Source organism: Uloborus diversus, chromosome 9 (genome assembly GCF_026930045.1).
Source record: "Uloborus diversus isolate 005 chromosome 9, Udiv.v.3.1, whole genome shotgun sequence".
In the NCBI taxonomy this organism is placed as follows: Eukaryota; Metazoa; Arthropoda; class Arachnida; order Araneae; family Uloboridae; genus Uloborus; species Uloborus diversus.
Genome location: NC_072739.1, coordinates 126,626,105 through 126,639,416, shown reverse-complemented (window position 1 = coordinate 126,639,416; position 13,312 = coordinate 126,626,105).

The window sequence follows — 13,312 nt, the reverse complement described above, 5'->3', positions numbered from 1 at the left end:
CCTTAACTGTTAGTAAATATGGAAACTAAAAAATCTGAAACTTCACCATTCTTGGGGTTTTGTAGTCTTTTATACTTTTCTTCAGAAAACGCTGAATTTTAATTAGTTTTCCAGCTTTTTTTTACCCCAATACATTTTTTGCGCTTTGTCCATATACTTACGCTACAATATGCTACAAGTACCCCACATTTTCCCTAAAAAAAGACAAAAAAAAGACATTTCTTTTTTTTGGGTTTTATTTCAAAAAACCCTGGGTCCATGGGCTTTAAAAAAAAAAAAAACGGTTTTTTTTTGCCAACCCTGATTTTAACAAATCCAATTACAGTCGAACCCGCTTAAAGGAATAGCCAATTTCTCACGAAAAATTATTCTAATAAGCAAGATATTCTAATTGAACGGGATTAAAATAACACATATTACATTAACCGGGATATTCTTTTAACCGATATTCTAATAAGCGGACTCGACTGTATAGGACGTCATAAGGAAGAACTTTATTATGAGTATACCATGTTTATTTTTAATTAAGTTTGTTTTGTCTTAAAAGTAAAATCAAGAAATCAAGAAACATATTATAATTAACATCCATTGAATGTGCACGTTGCTTCCTCTGCTATTCTCATTTTAAGTTAAAATTAAGTGGCATTTTTTGATTTTCCAGAAACTAATCCATATTAACTATTTTCATTGCAGTTATAAGAGTAATTTTAATTCAATACATGTGTGCTATGAAACATTTTTAAAATTTATGATCTTAAAGTTCACCAACAAAATAATTTTTTCAATTTTTGAAAAATGTGAATTCATTTCTGTTAACATTAAGTATTGAATGATAAAGAATAAAAATTTTGTTAGTCATAAAATATCAATACAGCCATTCAATAAATAAAAAATCAACTCTTTGAATGTTTTTGTTATTAAGAAAATGTGTTACGTAAAATTAAGCAGTGTAATGTTAAAATCATAATGCAAAAAATCAGTCTTTTCATTATTGATTAAATAAGTTAAGTGCTTAAGTGTTAATCTTAGTATGAAATTGCATGATACTTAAGAATAGGAGTATTCTAAGTTAGCTTTTCAGTGCAATGTTGTAGGTTTGAATGTTTCTCCTGTAACTTAATCAAATTTTGTTTTAAAGCTGTGATTTGAGTTTTTTTTTTAAGTTAATGATAAAAAGAATCCACTTTTTGTTACAATAAAAGTTCTTATTGTTTAAAAAGTACAACTTTTATTTGAAATCATTTCTGCATTTTTAAATTTCACAAAATGTTTCTTTTTTTCTTTTTTTTTAATTTTAGAAGAAGCAGGGTATTCTTTACCAATTATATTGAAAATTACCATTCTTACACAAGTTGCATCATGAAGGAAATAAATGTATGGGGTAGCTATACTACTACATACAGTTACAAGTGTTGGTTGATTTTAATTAAGAGGTAATGTAATCTATTTACACAGTTTGGAAAGCTTTGAAAGAGGTCGTTGTATCCAATTGCCTCTAAAATTACTCAGATGCAGTAGTCTAGAAGATTTAAAGTTCAATAAGGATGGCCAGTCACTTACCTCTTAATAAACGTTTGGCAACAGACATTAAAATCATGTCCACATTGATTTGAAGTATTATTCTGCCTTCTTATTTCTGAAGTAAGATTTTGCTCAATACCAGCTCAGTATATGAACCATTGCTTCGGTGTACTTGTCTGGTCAGTGCTAATTCTATATTAGCTACCAGTTTGTTTGGCTCTTTTGGCTTCCTTAAGAGGTTTTCCGCCTCCAGCTCAGTTAGTCCTATGCCGGGCTGATGAGTGCTAATAAGCACGAAACTGCAATCCTCGGCTGGAATTGACTGAGCTGGCGGGTTATTTCATGTACTAGCTCAGTAGTTTTTTTCATCTCAGTAGCCTTTTTATCATTTGCATCAGTCAACCGAAAGAGTTTAAATACGCATTTGTAGCAACTTCATATGCAAAACATATTGGATTTATTCATACAGTAGAATACCTTTATAACGCTGACCTATATAACGCAATTTTCTATAAACCGCACAACTTTTCAGAAGTAAATAGTAGGTTTTGAAGTTTAAAAAATCCCTCTGTCTTGCTTTGCAAACATAAAAATTGTTAGGCAAATTAAATTTTAAAAGTTTTTCATCTTTCTATCATAACTCAAAGTTTTTAAATGAAAACTATTATCCACAGTAAAAAGAAAATATCAGATGTTTCTTGAAAATTCAGCTGTTATGCAAACCATGAATCTACCAGAAGTGCAAGATAATTCACTTTCTTTTGATTGTGAAACATTTATTTGGGAGTGACCAATTCTATAATTAGTGCTTCACTACTCATTGCAGATAAAACCAATTCTGAAGTGCTAATATATAGATATATTCTGAATATTAGTTTCAAAATTTGTGAAATGACCTATATAATGCCAAAACCTGTATAATGCAAAGGCTCTGGTCCCAAGGTGTGCATTATAACGATCTTCTACTGTATCTTATATGTTCTTCTAATGTGCTCCTTCGAACAAAAAGTGAACGGATATCCATGCCTAGGATGATCATTACAACCTATTAATGCCCAATTACCAATTTGTAGCTCTATACATAGATTTCTTACTGATACCAAACTATTAAAAGCTATTCGGCCATTATTCTTTTTACTTCTCTCTCTATCTGAAAAATTGATATTAAATTTCTCCTGGAAAAGCAAAGTGTCTATAATTATAAAACCCAGCAATGCAGAAATGGATAAATTATTTAGTTTTTCCCCCTCTAAATGTAAGTGTTTGGTGGCCAGCCCATAATTCATGTACATAATTTAGAGAAAATTGTTGATTTTAATTTCAAGGAACTCCTTTTGCACTAGGTAAATAGAGCTATGTGACAAAAGTAATATTTTATTTGTATGTAGTGAAGAAGGTGTATGGAGAATATTTTTATAATTTTCATTGCAATTTCCTATTTTACATTGTTTCCCTTCATGTTATTCCCAAAATTTATTCTCCCCAAAAATGGCTCTTGCATATGGCTATCACATATTATCGAAACTTAAATCTGTTGAAAGATCTGTCAGAAAAGTTGGCCTGTCATAATTTTAATGCTTTGACAATCCTTATAGCTTTTTAAATTGATATAAAATTAGTTTAAAATCTATATATATAAAAATGGATGTTGGTAAATTTGTTGGTTAGTTTGTTCCCTATGATCTCACAAACTACCCGGCAGGTTTGGCTGAAACTTTCACCGTTTGTTCATTTTGGTACTGGGAAGGTTTATAGACCAGTTCGAAAATAATCCGATTGATAGTTCCTTTTTTATTCCAATTTTAGTCCAAATTTTCGCATAAATGCCCCAATATGGGGGGTGGAAAAAAAAAGTGCACATATTAACATTATGTGTCCATCGAAAACGCTAATTTTTCTGCTGAAGATGGCTTCTGTTAGAAAGTTCTAAGTTGTATAAAAAACGAATTAGGAGCTTTTTAGTTCCATGTTTGAAGGCTTTCATCAACCCAATTCATTATTTAGTGTATCATCTCAACTCCCAGTTGATAGCTAGAATTGTTGTATTGTTGAATATTTTTTTGTTTTGTCTGACTGTTCAAGGCTTTTCTCAAGTTAAATCTTAAAGTAACGTTTTTCCCCAAGATTGGCTAATAATAAATGGATTTGGTGGATCATTTTCCATTTAAATGGAACTTTAATGTAATTAATGGTTTTTATCATTATTTATGGTGATTGAACACTTACTCATTATCCAATCAACCAGCAGAAATATCGCCAAAATTTTTGCAGAAAGATTTCAGTAGCTGATGCATTTGGCGGTTTTTTTAACGTTGCTGTTTTTGAAGCCTAAGACTACATAATAATTTTTCTCAGCTTTCACCATGTAAACAAAATATCGCCAATCAAAGGATCTTTAAAAAACTTTTTACTGTGTAAAATAATCCAGCAACTAAATTAGGCAAATCCATGAACAACACAAAAACTTCCATTAATTTTCTTTTTACACAATTTCAAACAATCCCCAAATTTTACTACTTATTTTGGAAATATTTCGGATGAAACTGTTTACCGTCATTTTATGACGACTAAAAGTATCTCAGCATCTGGCGACAATGTCTCTGTAACAAAAATTAATAACACATTGTTTCACAAAGTAAGGAAAGGAAGGGGAGCATTATCGAAGGTATCCCAAAACGATTCCCGCAAATTTGGTAAAATTGCACTAAGAGCCCACAATGATTGAAATTTCCCAAAATAACAAGCAAGTATAAGGGGATTATGGCGGCTACATTTTTTTAACGCTTTGTACTTCAATAGCGATACAGAGAAGGTTTTCAGCTCCATGTTAAAAAAAAAGTATTAACAGATGAATCTTTTTAAGCATGTGAAGATTAATTTCATATTTGGGAAATTCTTCAAATTTGTATATGTTTAAATGTCGTGCTTTCTTTACTAAATCAAAACTATTTTATTCTTTACACTTATTGCTATTTTAGTTTTATGAGCAGGGAAGAAGCTAGATTTTTAAATCACGTCAAAGCATGAGCGGATTTATGGGAAGGCAGAGGGGGGCAATGCCCCCCCCCCAGTTTTGGGAGGACTTTATGTAGTAACAACACATCTTCCAAAAATTAAATATATATATATATATATATATATTATTTTTTCTTTTTTGAATAGTTCAGAAGGGCATGGGTGGATTTATAAGGGGGGGGGCATAGGGGGCAATGCCCCCCAGTTTTGGGAGTATTTTACATAGTAACAACACATCTTCCAAAATGTTAAAACAAAAAAATCATGACTTTTTGTTTTTAGAATAGTTCAATGAAAATGAAGAGAAAAACAAATGTCCTTTTCTGATGGGAGAAAAGAAAAGGGGGGGGGAACGAACATTAAATAAAAATAGTACAGCTGTCACTGGGATGCTGAAAATGTGTCTAAATTCACTACTTTGGACTGAAAACCATTTAGGCAAGCATATGAATGAAAATATAGGCTAAACGAGCTATACATTAAGCTGCAACATTTATAATAGTTGACGATTATTTTTAACAAATTAGAACCTAAAGCAAAGGGGAAAAACTCCCCCCTCCCTCATTCGCGCTAACAGAACAATCTACTCGTTATGATTTGTGTCCACATTTCAAGTATATTTGTGCATAATATTTATGTTCTTAGTAGATGAATTGGCCTTTTGAGAAATTCTAAAAAACATAATTTTTTTCCCTTCTCACCCCCCCCCCCTTTTTGAGAGAGAGAGAGAAAATAAATACTACCGCAAACTGAATAAAATTCAGTTATCTGAGTGTTCTGATTAAATGAATCTTTTTACTTAGAGGGAGAGTACAATTTTACTTACTGTTTAAAAAGTAAGGTAAGTCATAATCATCTAAATCTAAGTGAGTCAGTCCTTGTCATTATTGAAATCAAAATAATTCATCAAAAGTTTTGGAAAAAATTACTGAAATTTTATAAAAGTCTATAAAAACCTAACAAAGATTGGTAAAATCGTAAAAATCCTTTAACCGTAAAAACTGACGAATTTTCGAAAAAACTACAAAAAATCGAGCAAAAATTTGCAGGTAAGAGTGAATTACAAATAAGGTCGAATTTGCCTATAAGATAAACAAGCTATTGCTTAGGGCCCCTGCTTTGAAGTCGGTCCCTAACTCCCAAAAAAGATTCATGATTCGTTTCTTAAAAAATAGAAATTGCTTGAAAAAAACTAATTTCATTTTTAAGTGCTTGAAAACCTTGAATATTTGGAAACGTGTGGCTACAAACCTTAAATTTTAAAATTTCTAACAAATAGTAGAGGGGGAGGAATGCCAAAATATTTCAAATTCAGCTGCTTGCCACATCCTGTATTCAAAATGTAAAAATCATGGTTCTCACGTTTGTAACATATTATTTGAAATAAATTTTCGTGACTCTCATGTTTCATATCTTGCTATTTAGTCAATCCCGAATGCAGTATTTTAGAAATACTTTTGTATTGATTGCTTTTATCTTACTTCTTCTGCATATTGTCTATCTGTTTAGCACAGAAAAAATTACACACTACTTCTATTTCTTTTCGTTTTGTGCCCCACTTGCAACTGAAGAAAAGTTTTTGTCATGAGAAATCTATGGTTTCGTTTTTCTTTTAAATTTAAAATAGCTACTTCTCTCAAAGTTAGAACAGGACTGTAAAAATATACAATCAAGTACTAAAATATCAGAGACTGGAAAGTACAAATGAAGTGCATCAAATAATTTTATTTATTCTAGAGTCCTTGAAAATAATTAGATGAGCCTTTGAAAATCCCAAGCAAAGTGAGCTCCAATTACTTCTACCGCATATTGTTAATCTGTTTAGCCAGGGGAAAAAAATGATACACTACCTCTATTCCTTTTCGTTTTCTGCACTACTTATAATTAAAAAAAGGTTGCTGTAATGAGAAATCTATATTTTTTTTTTCTTTCAAACTTAAAATGGCTGTTTCTTACAAAGTTTGAACAATACTGTAGAACTGTATAATTTAGTTATCAATTTCTATGTTTATCCAATTAACCTTTATAAGGCTTCAAAATGCAGAATTTTATATCCTTTGTACAAAATTTCCTCCGGGGGAGAAACCCCCGGCCCCCTAAAATTGGAGATATTCTATTTCCCACATAAAAGGGAGCCCTGTGTCACTCTCTTGAAAACAGCTCCCTCTTTTAAGCTCAGTTCAAAAAGGACAGCATGAAAATACACATTAATGAAAACGACACACAAAAAAGTAAAGCATGGACTAATGCATCACAGGAAACAGACAAAAACATGGGAATGGAGGGCAATAAAAATGTTGCTAAAAAAAAAAACCCTGCCCCCCCCCCCCCCCCCCCCAGGAACTCAGTCCTAAATCCGCCTATACATCAAAGCGGTGTGTTATAAGTTCTTTCACTTAAAACAGAAAACAAATGCAAGTAGCGATTGTTTCTCATAATTATTACCCGACCCAGGCAACGCCGGGTATTTTTGCTAGTCTGATATAAATGCCTACATTTGATTGTTATAGCCATTCAAAAGCATTAATTTCTTTTTGGTAACAGTTCTAAACTATTTTTAATACTCTTAAACTGAAGTAATAGATGTTGTGAGAACTTAAACTTTTCAAAGTTTAAGTTCAAAGAAATAAAATTTTATTTATTTACTTATGTTTAAATTTTTTTTTTTTTTTTTTGCTTATAAAAGCACAGATCAGGTCAAGGTAAGGATTTGAAAATATTATAATACTTTAAATTTTAATACTTTGCTTTATGATGGTCAAAAAATGGTAGAAATATAGCCACCTTGCACATTGTAAGATTTTTTAAGCTGGCATGTTGGCAGCTATGCATTTTGAATTTTTTCAGGGGGGGGGGGCAAGGGTGTATGCTCAATGCAAATTTTATCAGAAAATTCGAAAACCACACCTGGTTGAATGTAAAAATAATAATTTTTTCAAGGGGGAGGAAGCAATTGATCCTCCTAAATAGCAAGCCTGTATATGGGACAAAAATGCAATATAACTGTTCCTTCAAGTTAGAGAAAGAACATTGAATGCAACCAAAAGGATGCACACAATTAGATCTGACACAGACTCCCACATGGGAAAAAATGCTACCTTCTACAACAGCTTACCCTTTACGAACATCACAAGAAAACTTGTGATAATGTACTTGGGGATGGTCAAACGTATGGGTAGCCAAAACTGATATTTTGGCTGTCCAATAGTGTGTACAACATATGAGGCAGTGAGAAGCAAAGGGATGTAAGTGACATTTTCAAGTTTTGAGTAAAACGTGTTTAAAGATAACATTCTAGGTAGGCTTTCATTAAAAAGTTTTCTAAATCATGCTGTATAGCAGCCCCTACCAGGGTCACTAGTACTATCTTTTGCCCCAAAACAGAGAGGGTCCCCTACAATTTGTACTGGTTATCTCCAAATTTTTAATTTTACCACTTACATCCCTTTACTTCTCACTGCCTCATGTATAGGCGGCTGGGTCAAAAAATCTCTTCAACATTCATTTGGGGAGTGTAAAAAGAAAAAAAAATCATGATTAAAATACTTCTTTAAATGCAAATTATAAAGTGCATGCTCCAATTGCATATGTAATCACTGAACACATATATGCAGTGAAAACTAAAAACGTTTTGTTCTATTCGGAGAATTCTGATTAAATAGTTATTAAAATTTGAATTAAAGAAGGATGAAGCAAGGCAGCTGATTAAATAGTTATTAAAATTTGAATTAAAGAGGGATGAAGCAAGGCAGCTAAAGCTCAGAACTAGCAGTTGTCAGTCTTAATTTATGCGGAAGAATTTCTTTTTGACTAAGTACACGACATCAACATCTTTCTTTTAATCTTATAGAAAGAGGAAATGCTGCAGAAAAACAATAAGAGAGGGGGTTGTTCGTAACTTGCATGTACTGTAACTTCTCTGGGACGGGCATCAATGGGACAAACATTTTTGTTCATAAAAGGGCTGTCCACAGAAGCCATATTAAAATTTTATTTATTTTTGTTCTCAATATAAATATCATATTACACCTTTTACGTCTGCATAACTTTTTAATTTACTAGTTTTATAAATATATAAATCAAAGCTATTTTTTTCCAGATTATACTGAATGAACACATGGGCAGGGGCGTAGCTAAGGGGGGGTTTGGGGACAACCCCCCCCCAAAAACGTTAGTCTCAAAAAAAAAAGAGAGAAAGAGGGAAGAGAAAGAAAAAAAAAATCAAAACAATTTTTTTCTGAGTATCAAAGGTCAAAAATTCACTTCGCTTCCCCCCCCCCCCCCAATGCCATTGAAAATCTGCTCCATGTGTGACCCTCAAGCATAAAGACGCCTCCCTCTGCTGCGACAATTTTTTGATAATTGAGTGAAATTTGACACTTTGCTTTAGAAATGATATTGATTTGTTAAATCCACGTATATGCAGCCTTTCTTTGTCATAGATTCTGCAAATTGTTGAATATGTTTAATTTTATGAGCCACGCAGTGGGAATATTGCATACAGTCGAATCTATATTTCGAAGTTCACATTAAATTTAAAAAATCGAGATAAAGAGTTTTTGAAATACGGGGAGTTTAAGAAACTTATTATAGAAATTTGAAATATGATGGTGAAAATTTGAAATCGATACTGAAGACAATATGGGCTCTTGATTAAAATTCCTCTTTATTAGTTTTGTTAGGTATTTATTCTATTATTATATTATTAAGTGCTTTATTGCGAGTTTAAGGAATGATTTTGACAGTAAAAGAAACTTTAAGCATATCTTTTTCAAGAAAAAGTCTTTTATTTCTTTTTGGTCCCTGATTTTTTTTTTTTTTTTTTGATTCATTATTTATCCTCTTGAGGTTAGCAATTGCAGCAAATCTAACTTGGCCAGTATTCTACGATTTTCCTTTTTTCATCACTTGAAAAAACTTATATTTTCTTTTCACTCCTATCATTTCGGTTTTCTAAGGAATCACAATTTTAAGAAAGAGAGCAACCAAAGAACAGTACAAAACGTAGCGAAATGGCTTTTAACTTGAATGACCTTTAACCATGAACTTGAAATGTTCATCTTAACATGTCAAACCTGCGAATTTCACCCCTTTACTCTTCTTCCAAGAAAGTGCGCTAGGGTGGTCCTTATTTATATGGGAAAAAAAAAATTTCGGAATTCAACAAGTGATGCCCCCTAGTTTTGTGACACTATAATAAAAAGTAATCAGTGCAAAATTTGAACTCGATCTGTCAATAATAACACGTGCCCCTAGGACGTTAAACTTCAACACTTATGATAATTTTCCCACAAATCTTCGAGTTTTTAGTTCAGACCCCGTACATCGTTTCTCCTATGTTTGCAAAATATTTTACAGCGAGGTAGCACTAAAATTAATCTTTTTAATTACTTCATATCGTCTAAAGATTTTACATTGAATAAGAATGAAATATTGCTTTAGAAACTTTACCTTAATCGTACGCTTTTGTCAATGTATCTCAATCATGTGCATTTTTTTCCCGATAGTCTTGGGAGTGTCTGTAAAATACTAAATTGCTTTTTGTGACTCATATTTGGTAAATTGATTGTGAAATTCTTCGATTAATTGTGCTCCTCTTTCAGTTGTATCATTCACAACTTTCAGCACTTTAACGATATCTCTTACCTTTAAATAGCTTCCTTCATTTTGCCATGAATCAGGATCAAATAGGAAAACATCTTTTTGTGTTTGTAACTTATCAAACAGTTTTATTGACTTGTAATTGATTCTATAAAGAGGAAGATCTTTACTAAGAAAGTATTCCAAATCATCTACTGTTATTTGAAAATTTTTATACAGTCATCAAACACGTCTTCCTATTCAGCAAGCTTTTTTTTTTTTTTTTTTTGAAGTAGTCTTTTCCTATCTTCAAAGTTAATTCCTTCATCCAATACGGACAAAGCTACTAGTTCATCCCCTAAGTACCATAATGTTCATACCCCCTAAGTACCCAGTATGAATTTTTCAATCACAGCTTCTGCTGCATGTTTGTTATTATTTTGTATGCTGCAGATTTTTTAGACACTAGACTTTCTATTAATTTAAAAGGCCTAGAATGGGTGCTGCGAAAAACTATATCTTCATACAACATTTAACTGCAAAACAGCATTTTCGGGCAATCTCTTCATGTAAGGTCAATTTAAATTGTTTCCTAAATATATAAATATTCAAATGATAAATTCCTTTTGCCACCCATCTGGCTCACAGATAAGCTCCAGGTTGCCGAAAACATATCCCTGTAGGAGGGAGGACTTCACCAAGAAATATTATTACACGTTATGAGAATTCTCTGTAATATTTCTTAATTCCGCTTTCTATGAACAATAATATGTCACCAAATTCTTCTTTTAGAATTTAAGTAGTATGTGTAATTTTTGAATTTTGAAGCGCTTAAATAATGGAATATCGAGTCTAGAACTACGAAAGGCAAGAACTTCTTTAAAGACACTCTGCAGTACGATTTCAAGTGCATGATGATAGCAATACAAATGCAATATATCACCGTTCAGCTTTTGCTCTAAAAAATTACATGCACAATTTATACGGCCGGTATTGTAAGCCGCTGTATAAAACACTACAGCTTGAACAGTTAGCAATAAAGAGCAATCATCTAAGATATCATATACAACTGAAGAAATATCTCAGAAATTCTGAGTAGCTGTTCAACATTGGAACCTGAAGCTATCACGGTAAGCCTATCGGCGTTTTTTTTTTTTTTTCAGTTACATCTGGATGTAGCTTTGTATCCCAGGAAATAACTAAAAAATCTAAATTTAAATTCATAATCTGATTTTACCTCTCGAAGATTTTCTCTTGCTCTCTTAAAGGATGTACGATTGATCATGAGGTTATTTGGATTTAAATTTACTGCATCTACATAGGCTGTTAATAAATGAGCAGCATCTTTGTCCCTAATATGGCATTTGTCTAACAGTGATGAAATGCGAGCAGATCTCAATAGTTGTAAAGCTTTTTTGCGTTGTGGTAGACCAGATATAGAAAAAAGGTTCAACAGGTTAGGATAGATACCCATTTCGGTTTCTAAATCTTGTGAATTGCAAGAGGAATTTGATGATAATAAAGGACTATGTACTTACATAGAAGATAGTTTAAAGTATAGTTTTTTACATTATTCCGATTAGGAATTTTTTAAATTTATATTTTAGGTATGGAAAATAGAGTTTATTTTTATGGTAGGGTAATCAAGGATTTTTCAAAATTTAAATTATAAGTATGCATAAACATTTAAGTAAAGAACAGAAAATTAAAATATAAGTGTCATTACTTATATTTATAGCATGGAAACCTAGTGACCCTATTTGCCACACCTATTACATACACAGAAAATTTTCTAAATCAACACCTCCAAAGACTGGAGGAGGTAATTTGTTGTTGTCAAAAATCATTCATTAAAGGCCTAGGCCATTCATTAATGGCCTTTAGAATCCCTTGTGTCCATCTTGGTGGAGAGAAATGTTCCCCTGTCGCTTGGTTTGAAACGAGTGCGAATAGCGGTATGCCAGTCCCAAGGCCATTGGTGTACATGTACCCTATGCAATATGTAAAATTTTACAGAATGAAAGTGGGAGAATGGTTGGTCTGGAAGTAGCAACATCTATTGAGGTTCAAAATTACTTTAAATATGAAACCTAGGAATATTTTTACATAAAAATGAGAAAATCCGCAATTTTTTCTTCAAAACTCAAAAGAGAGGGCCCTAGGGGCACATGTTAATATTCATGGATTGACTTAAAATTTTGCATGGATCATTTATTTGTATAATGGAACAAATTGAGGGGGCGTCATGTAAAATATCTACAACTTCAAAAATAAGGACCACCCTAAAGTGCGCGAAATGACTGTTCTTTGGTTAATCTTCCTGGAAAGCCTATTCGTCGAACGCATTTCTCCCTTTTTTCCACTGCCTCCTCAACTCTTGAAGACAATTCCTCTGTTTCTGAGTTGAAGAAAATGTTTTTGTTTGCTGCTTTAAAGCTCATTGGGCTTCGAATCCGAAAATGATAGCATAATCGGAATTTGAGACGATAGTGGTCTGGTCTTTGTTGGTCTGGTCTCGTGTGTGTCATAGGTCATAGTCAAAACTGCCTTTGCTAACCAGAGTATCCATTGCAATCACATTGATTTTTCAGCCAGTATTTACTGCGTATTCTTTTGGAAACGTACAGTCTGTTTAAAATAGTACATTCTTAGTGAAAGTTGTTGCATAATAAAGCGAACAAGACAGATAACAAGCTTTTTTCAACCCAAAGAAAAAAATTAAAATGACGAAAAGGATTGCTCTAAAAAGAGAAAGTTAACATTGTCTGAAAAAAACGAAGTACAGTCTGCAAAGCAGCATTAGTCCCATCGGACCCTTCTGAAGGTAATTTTATTTTAATTCAAAAGAAAAACTGCATAGCATTACATGAATAGAATGTTTAAAAACAAGATGAATCTAGATTATTTCTATTAGCTTGGTTCGAATTAAAAAGTAGAAAATAAAAAAGACTTCTGTTTATAATACCCGAAAATTGCTGTTGCTCTCTCAAATAGGTATTTATGTAAATTCTAAAGCAGCTAATAAAATTAAAAATAAAGACTTGAGAGGGGAACAGATTGTATGCATTTGAGCGAATAACTTTCTACCGCCTATATTTCTTCCCTAACTTTTTTTATTCAAATTTTATTAACTGCTTTAGAATTAGCATTAATGTAAATACATAAAAAGCAACATATAAATATAACGATATGAAAA